The sequence below is a fragment of the Panulirus ornatus genome, chromosome 2 (assembly GCF_036320965.1).
Source record: "Panulirus ornatus isolate Po-2019 chromosome 2, ASM3632096v1, whole genome shotgun sequence".
Classification (NCBI taxonomy): domain Eukaryota; kingdom Metazoa; phylum Arthropoda; class Malacostraca; order Decapoda; family Palinuridae; genus Panulirus; species Panulirus ornatus.
Genome location: NC_092225.1, coordinates 29,126,641 through 29,135,505, shown reverse-complemented (window position 1 = coordinate 29,135,505; position 8,865 = coordinate 29,126,641).

Below are 8,865 nucleotides of genomic sequence, written 5' to 3'. Positions count from 1 at the left end.
CTCTTAGGAAAAGAGGGGGACCCTATATAAGTCTTCTATCTAACCTGTGTTGTGTGGTGGAGAGGAAGATCACTCAGGAGGTATTGTGCTGCGATGGAAGATCACAGGAGCCGTTGTATGGCGGAGGAAGATGAAAGGCGATGTTATATAACACAGAGGAAGATTACAGGAGTGTCTCGGTCAGCGCTGACATTAAAAGAGTTTAAGAGGGCAAGATTGGCGTGCGGAGTACAGAATACAGCTCTTCTCGGTCACTGTAGCCCGCCAGGGAGGCGGATGTTACTGAACAAGGCAACTGTTGTGTGCTGCAATACAGTTAGGTTGTCAGCTCCGTCCGTCACGTGTAGAGAGTGAGTATGCGACACATATAAAGCATGTATCAACGTATCCTCCAGGTGTCGAGTGCACATCTCCCACATGTATGGAATATGTATCCTGCACTCTGGATCGCCCAGTGGTACATATCTGTGAATACATACAGTGTTCTTTGTCAAGTATCTGTGATCGTTAGACTGTTAGGTACCAGGAGCCTTGTCATTGGCTGGTCGACTGAATCACTTGCGGTTCATTGTGTATCAAGGATGGATCACACAATAGCTTATTTTGTTACGTATGATTCAGTATATCATCTCGTGAATGATAGTCGCCTTTGTCTTAGAAATTGAATCGTCTGGTGTTTGTATTACCAGTGAATCGTATGGTTTACGTATTGATATTGAATCAGCAGGCTTATAGATGAACACTGGATCATCTCGTAGATTATCGTGGGTCATCAGTGAATCACTCAGTCATCTGGTATTTTGATGTTTTACCACCGTACCCAAGAGTCATGCCGTCGTGCTCAAGGATCCCACATCGTCCTCAAGGGACGTCCTGTCCTATTCCAGGGTCGTCCCGTCCTGCTGAGGGGTCGTCCCGTCGTGAACAAGGGTCGTCCCGTCGTGTTCAAGGGTCGTCCCGTCCTGCACAAGGGTCGTCCCGTCGTGTTCAAGGGTCGTCCTGTCGTGTTCAAGGGTCGTCCCGTCCTGCTGAGGGGTCGTCCCGTCGTGTTCAAGGGTCGTCCCGTCGTGTTCAAGGGTCGTCCCGTCCTGCACAAGGGTCGTCCCCTCGTGTTCAAGGGTCGTCCCATCGTGTTCAAGGGTCGTCCCGTCCTGCACAAGGGTCGTCCCGTCGTGTTCAGGGATCACCTCGTCACACCGAAGCGCTCGTGCTGTCGTGCTTAAGGGCCAAACTGTCGTGTTCCAGGGCCGTACCGCCGTGCTAATGGGCCATACGCTCATGTTCAATGGTGGCAACGTGGCGTTAATTATACTGGATCCCATATCTGGGCGAGAGGAATTGGAGTGGAAGTTGGTGGAATAGATTGCATTTGGCGACCTGCATGTCCAATAGCCAGCTGACTGACCCGACACGATAATACCCCTAAGCACATGCCTTCCAATAATTTATTCTTTTGACTGCATGTGTTGCATCGTTAACCCATTTAGATTCAACTACCGGATTGGAAACCATTCCTCCGTTACATGCAGGTCTCTAGAGTAGAGACGGACTGAAAACCGTCTCTTTCTATATTGATTTGTTCTGCCGTAAGTGGAAATAGCAGGAATAAAGGAAGGATTCCATATTGTCGCGTGAAATGTTCGAATTAATGTATCGAATGTAGATTCTGGGTTCAGTGTTGCAGTGGTTCGAACTAGCGTATCGAACGAGTCTCTCAGTGCAGGGTTCGGCGGTTCAGATTCATACGACATTTCCTTAATCCTATCACGTTTTTCTTCACTACCTCACACCTTCCCTCATCCTCCCACACTCCTCTCAACCTATCCCCCCACCTTCCCACACACTCCTCCGACTTCCCTCACCCTCCCACACACTGTCCCACCCACAGTAAAATCTTTACTCTCTGCCTCGCCCCCGTATTACCCTCTTTGTACCCGTTCCATTCTTTCCTATTCGAACCATTTTTGATGGAAAGGTCTGAAGAGAGTTAATGGATCCAGGTGGAAAAGTGTTATAACAATTACGGTAAAACTTCCTCAACGACAGAAGAGGAAATTTGACCCCTTGAGCTCGACGTTACGACCCCTGGGTAATAATGGCCTGATCCATGACCTGAATAGTAAGGGTCAAATTAAAAGCCAGGATGTCGTACCCATGGGTCGTACCCTCCGTGCTCAGTGGTCGTACCCGTCTTGCGTAAGGGTCGTTCCGTCATGCTCGTGTCCGATCACCGAGCGTAAGGGTCGTACCGCTTTGTTCAAAGGTCGCTCCGTCGTCGTCAGGTGTACGACCATCGTTTTCAAGGGTCGTACTCAGAGGTCGTACCGTCGCCCTCGAGGGTCGCAACCCTCGTGCTCAAGGGGTTTAAGTTTCTGAGACACTCCTATTGTGAGACGTGAACTAAATACATATCAGTGGGTGAGACTGTAATAAAGGCGCTGTGGGGCGCTGTGAGCCGCGGACTCCAACCCCCCCAGCGCCCGCCAGACTGTGTGTGTGTGTGTGTGTGTGTGTGCTGCGAAAGACAATAAATTCCCCAGACAAAAGACCCTGGCGAGCTGTATTGACGCTGAGGCAGAGCTAGACTCGGAAAGTTGTCAGCAGCTGACGTTGCCGAGGTCTGTATGCCACCTGAGAGAGGAAACTCAGTCGAGTTATAAAGCTCGGTAGCGTGATGTGCACCAGTTGACGGCTCTGCCCTTATCAACGCCATCTGTTGGTTTGAATTGTACCATATCCCGTCACAGACGTTGGCATGGATGCTGGGTGGCAGCGTCGGAAAAGAAAATGATATTCGAAAATATGTATGATTTCTTGGCGCCCTTTCCTTAATCAGCGCCATCTATTGCCTGGATCAGAAGGCCCTCAGCAGGTTATATATATATATATATATATATATATATATATATATATATATATATATATATATATATATATATATATACGTATATACCTGCTCACTGGACAATCATCAAAGCAGACTTCATCCAAGAAATAAGATGCCTCAGACCGTTGCTTTCTTTTTCAGACCTTAATCATTTGAAGAATTGCTAGGGTTTATTTAAACGTTTATATAAACGTTGGCCGAACCCGTCACGAAAACGTTTTTTTTGCTCCGAGTGGCCGTTATTACCGGCGTAGAGTTTAAACGCCGTGTCTCGACACTGTGTTGTGTTGATGATTGAGCCGCACGCGGACCACCACCAACCCAGGTGCTATACCGACGGTCACCAGGATATTATGCCGACGTGGGAGGACAATCTACCACGTATGTGGCGTATTCTGACGCGGAAAAAAAAGGGAAAATCTTTTTACCATTGTTCTCTAAGCGTCAGACGGAAGGGGAGATGCTGGTTAGTTACATGTCTCACGGTCGACGACCGAACGTATTCGATATCTTATTCGTAAAGGATCGTCAGGTTCAGCTGGAAGTGTTGGGATAAGTGTGGGATCCAGGGTAAGGTTCGTCAGGTTCAGCTGGAAGTGTTGGGATAAGTGTGGGATCCAGGGTAAGGTTCGTCAGGTTCAGCTGGAAGTGTTGGGATAAGTGTGGGATCCAGGGTAAGGTTGGTCAGGTTCAGCTGGAAGTGTTGGGATAAGTGTGGGATCCAGGGTAAGGTTCGTCAGGTTCAGCTGGAAGTGTTGGGATAAGTGTGGGATCCAGGGTAAGGTTCATCAGGTTCAGCTGGAAGTGTTGGGATAAGTGTGGGATCCAGGGTAAGGTTCATCAGGTTCAGCTGGAAGTGTTGGGATAAGTGTGGGATCCAGGGTAAGGTTCATCAGGTTCAGCTGGAAGTGTTGGGATAAGTGTGGGATCCAGGGTAAGGTTCATCAGGTTCAGCTGGAAGTGTTGGGATAAGTGTGGGATCCAGGGTAAGGTTCATCAGGTTCAGCTGGAAGTGTTGGGATAAGTGTGGGATCCAGGGTAAGGTTCATCAGGTTCAGCTGGAAGTGTTGGGATAAGTGTGGGATCCAGGGTAAGGTTCATCAGGTTCAGCTGGAAGTGTTGGGATAAGTGTGGGATCCAGGGTAAGGTTCATCAGGTTCAGCTGGAAGTGTTGGGATAAGTGTGGGATCCAGGGTAAGGTTGGTCAGGTTCAGCTGGAAGTGTTGGGATAAGTGTGGGATCCAGGGTAAGGTTCATCAGGTTCAGCTGGAAGTGTTGGGATAAGTGTGGGATCCGGTGTTGGGTGATGGAAGTTCTGTGGGACGTAAGACATGGCCTTCAGAGGGACAAGTAACCAAACGTGCCTGTGTCTCATGTGATGATGGTCTTCAAGTTGGTCTGTTGGATGCCTGAGTTCTTTTCCCTAACTGCTGCACAGCGGCTGACTGTGGCCGCTGGTTGAAGCTTCTCCCGCCGCTGTACAGCAGCTGGCTGAGGCCTGGCTACGGTGCAGCAGCCAGCCAGCCAGCCGGGACGCTGGTTCTAACATCAAAGCGTCCCAGCCCCCACTGAAAGAGACCCCCCTCTCCCTCCCCCTCCACCCCCCCCCCCCTCCACCCCCCTCCCCCCCTCCCTCCCCCCGACCTTCTCGTTAAAGGAAGATCGCGTTATAGACTCTGGCTCGGGCAAGACTTTTTTTTTTTTTTTTCCTTTCTTTCTTTCTTTAACAACCTTTTCCAACCTGCAACGTTTCCAACCTGTAACGTTTCCAACCAGCATCGTTTCCAACCTGTAACGTTTCCAACCTGTAGCTTTTCCAACCTGTAACGTTTCCAACCTGCAACGTTTCCAACCTGTAACGTTTCCAACCAGTAGCGTTTCCGACCTGCAACGTTTCCAACCTGCAACGTTTCCAACCTGCAACGTTTCCAACCTGTAACGTTTCCAATATGTAACGTTTCCAACCTGCAACGTTTCCAACCTGTAACGTTTCCAACCAGCATCGTTTCCAACCTGTAACGTTTCCAACCTGTAGCGTTTCCAACCTGTAACGTTTCCAACCTGCAACGTTTCCAACCTGTAACGTTTCCAACCTGTAACGTTTCCAACCTGCAACGTTTCCAACCTGTAACGTTTCCAACCAGTAGCGTTTCCGACCTGCAACGTTTCCAACCTGCAACGTTTCTAACATCGAACGTCTCCCAACTTCTAATCTACTTTCTAAAGTGTCCACACACTGACGCTTCCATCCAGAGATACTAAATGTAGATAGATAGTTCTAACTTTGTCCTATCAGCCTCAAACAAGACGATACGTCTAGGCCACACTGTTAGCTATATCATCTAGATTCTAGATAGATAGATAGATAGATAGATAGATAGATATAGCCAGCCATATAGAATCTAGAGATTTCATTTAGACCTGTTCGTTTCGTCTTTGGCTGTGACTCTGGTCGTTGAGGCGGGAGGTCAGCTTGTGAGCGAGGCCAGCCCCGACCTTAAGGCCACAGGTCCTGGCCACGTCGGATGTGGTGAAACGACGACACCTTCACAAGGAGACAGCCTTCCCCTGGCTCGGGGTGGAGGGTCGTTCAGTTACAAGCCAAAGGGTGTTTTGAACTCCCTCAAGGTACCTGAGTGAAGACGAAATGTCCAGAACTTACGTAAACTGGAAAACTGTGCCCTGCTGACCGTTGGTCTCTGTCTCTCTCTCTCTCTCTCTCTCTCTCTCTCTCTCTCTCTCTCTCTCTCTCTCTCTCTCTCTCTCTCTCTCTCTCTCTCTCTCTCTCTCACACACACACACACACGTTTATCCTTCAATATCCATTCCCTGCTTTCCCCTGCGTAAGTCATATCTGGTTATCTGGTGTCGTCCCTCAGCCAGCCGCTGGCCTACCTGTTGCTACGACAACCCTGAGAGAAAAGAGGGAGGGAGGGATATATAACGACCGACGCACAGCTGCCTAACTTGAAATGGGCAACAGACTATCGAGTCATGAACCCTGAGACTTTTGAGAAGGATCTGACGAGCAGAGACCTTGATCAAGTAGACAACAAGGGTCCTGCAGGCGGAGGCTTGGAGGATCGAATGACACGGGATCACTGGGTCAAAAAGAATCGAACTATGCATAATGACGTGGACGGTAAAGGATCACACGTTGTGGTCCAGGAATGAATGAAGTGAATGATAGAAAGGGTCGGTTCAAAATGCTCGTGGGCTTCGTGATTCTAAAGTGACAGTGTCACAGGCGATGCTCCAGTGACTGTAAGACAGAAGGGGACCAGGAGAATGAAGATAGGAGGACGAGTAAGGAGAATCGAAGACATTCTGGAGTAAAGAAGAATATTGCTAATAAGATATGAGACGATCCAATGCTTTCCCTGTGGCACGTCCAGGGCCAGATTCTCATATACAGAATGACTGATTTGGCTCAGAGATTTCACAGGGAAGAGTTGTGGAGGAGGATGTAAGGATATGTCAAGACCTGTTTGGCAAGACCAGAGTTTTTATTTCTTTTTACTTTGGAAGACAGACACCCACCACGCCCCCTAGCACCGGCATGAGGAGGAGGAGGTCTTGCTAAGCATTTGACACACACACACACACACACACACACACACACACACACACACACACACATTAACCAGTGCATGTATACACCGCAGACGCACTCCTACCAGCAGCAGACATTCGTCCGCACGTATCACCCACGCACGGCATGTTTATCTTGCCTCATTGACAGGGAGGACAGTGGCCCCATCTCGCCTCACCGACAGGGAGGACAGTGGCCTCATCTTGCCCCACCGACAAGGAGGACAGTGGCCTCATCTCGCCTCACCGACAGGGAGGACAGTGGCCTCATCTTGCCTCACCTGCAGGGAGGACAGTGGCCTCATCTCGCTTCACCGACAGGGGATCGTATCTTGCCTCTCGCATGATGTCTCTGATGACTTGAAAACTGCGGACCAAAATGAAGATGTCTCATTTGCATACAAGTGGACGCTTCTGCCTACCGACTGGCGATTACCATATAGATAGCCACTTCAGACCTAGTCCCTCTCTTCGCAAGCTACAAGACGCTCGTAGGTTAACTCCAATCTACGTGTCCTGGCCATATGAATGCCCTTTGAGGGGAAGATTGTGTCTAAATTTCAAGACTTTCTCTGAAGAGAGAGAGAGAGAGAGAGAGAGAGACCTACTCATGAATAACATTTCCAAGTATTATGATATTCGGGCGGTTGAACTGGTGTCAAAACCAGTTCATCGTGGTGTGTCTTGCTAGCCGTTGTGCCGTTGTTAGCCGTTGTTGCCGTTGGCCATAACAGAGTCCTGTTGTGGTATTTGAAGCCTCGCGTCAAAACAAAGGAGGAAAAAAAAGGGGAAAACATTTAGTCTGACATTTACGTGTTTTTTTTTTTCCATTAATTTTCCATTTATCGTCTGATTTCCTTTTATTCCTCATCGTATTTTCTATGTATGTTGTTCCTCCTCTCTCTATTGAGGGTCAAGGTTAGCTAGTGGCCTGTGTGGAGGAGGCCCCAGCTGCGAGAGTGCCAGACACACAGACCATGTGACCTGCACATTGACAGTCACACAGACCTTGTGCCCAACATACTAACAGACACACAGATCTTGTGCCCAGCATACTAACAGACACACAGACCTTGTGCCCAACATACTAACAGACACACAGACCTCGTGCCCAACATACTAACAGACACACAGACCTTGTGCCCAACATACTAACAGACACACAGACCTTGTGCCCAACATACTAACAGACACACAGACCTTGTGCCCAACATACTAACAGACACACAGACCTTGTGCCCAGCATACTAACAGACACACAGACCTTGTGCCCAACATACTAACAGACACACAGACCTTGTGCCCAGCATACTAACAGACACACAGACCTTGTGCCCAACATACTAACAGACACACAGACCTTGTGCACAGAACGTAATGTCTGTAGGGATCATGAGGAGCACAGCAGAGAGAAAAGATCAATAATTCTACATTGACATTTGTGTTAACAAGTTGTTGTGAATTCCATTTCGCAGGAGGGAAGAAAAAGAAAAGAATAACGATTCACTCTAAGGTTTGAGATGATGTAACAGCTCAGGAAAGGGTTAAGAACCACTTGATATATGTAACATGCCTTACTCATGTATACATACATGCATACATACCCCAGCTTACGCCAGGTGCACATTCATTGACCAGCCTCAAAGGTGAAGATGAACAGCTGAGCTGGCTGTGAGCCGCGGCTGATCTTTTGGAAGTCGAACTCGAGTCCATTAGAATAATAAGTCCCAACGCTAACCACCGCAGTACGTGTGTGTGAGCGTGTGTGAACAAACAAACACACACACACACACACACACACACACACACACTGGAGCAAGAGAAGCAAAGAGTAGCCCAGCGGCCGGAAGGAGCATCCATATACAGCCAAGGTTGAGAGACACCACAGCTTCTGCAAGCTTTTTTTTTTTTTTTTGTACAGGTACGAGGAGGGTGCGCATCGTTAAGACACAGAGGGGTTTCCTGTGTGAGGCATCTCTTGACTGTAACATTTCCCTGTACCACTAGTGGTAGGTGAGGGGTCGTCCAGATACTGTGTGGTGGTCGTGGTACAGGTTCCAGTCCTATATATAAAGGACTGTGTGTAACATGTTTGCGTCTGGGGATGTCGGCCAGTATGTCATATCCATATCATGTGTTTATCTCGCGTCGTGTGCCTAAACGTAAGGACGGTTTCAGAGTATATCACTGCGTCAGACTCAGACGTAAGGCTGGAGGAAAGGGAGATTAGTGAGGCCTCACTTAATGAGGCTGCCAACCACTTTGTTCAAGAGAGCGAGGGACGACTACTACGTACAGCCTCACTCACTTGTGGAAGGAGTGAGTAAGTAGATTAAGGTTGTGGAATATGATGAACCTCCACAGACCTGAAGGAAAGGTAAAGACTC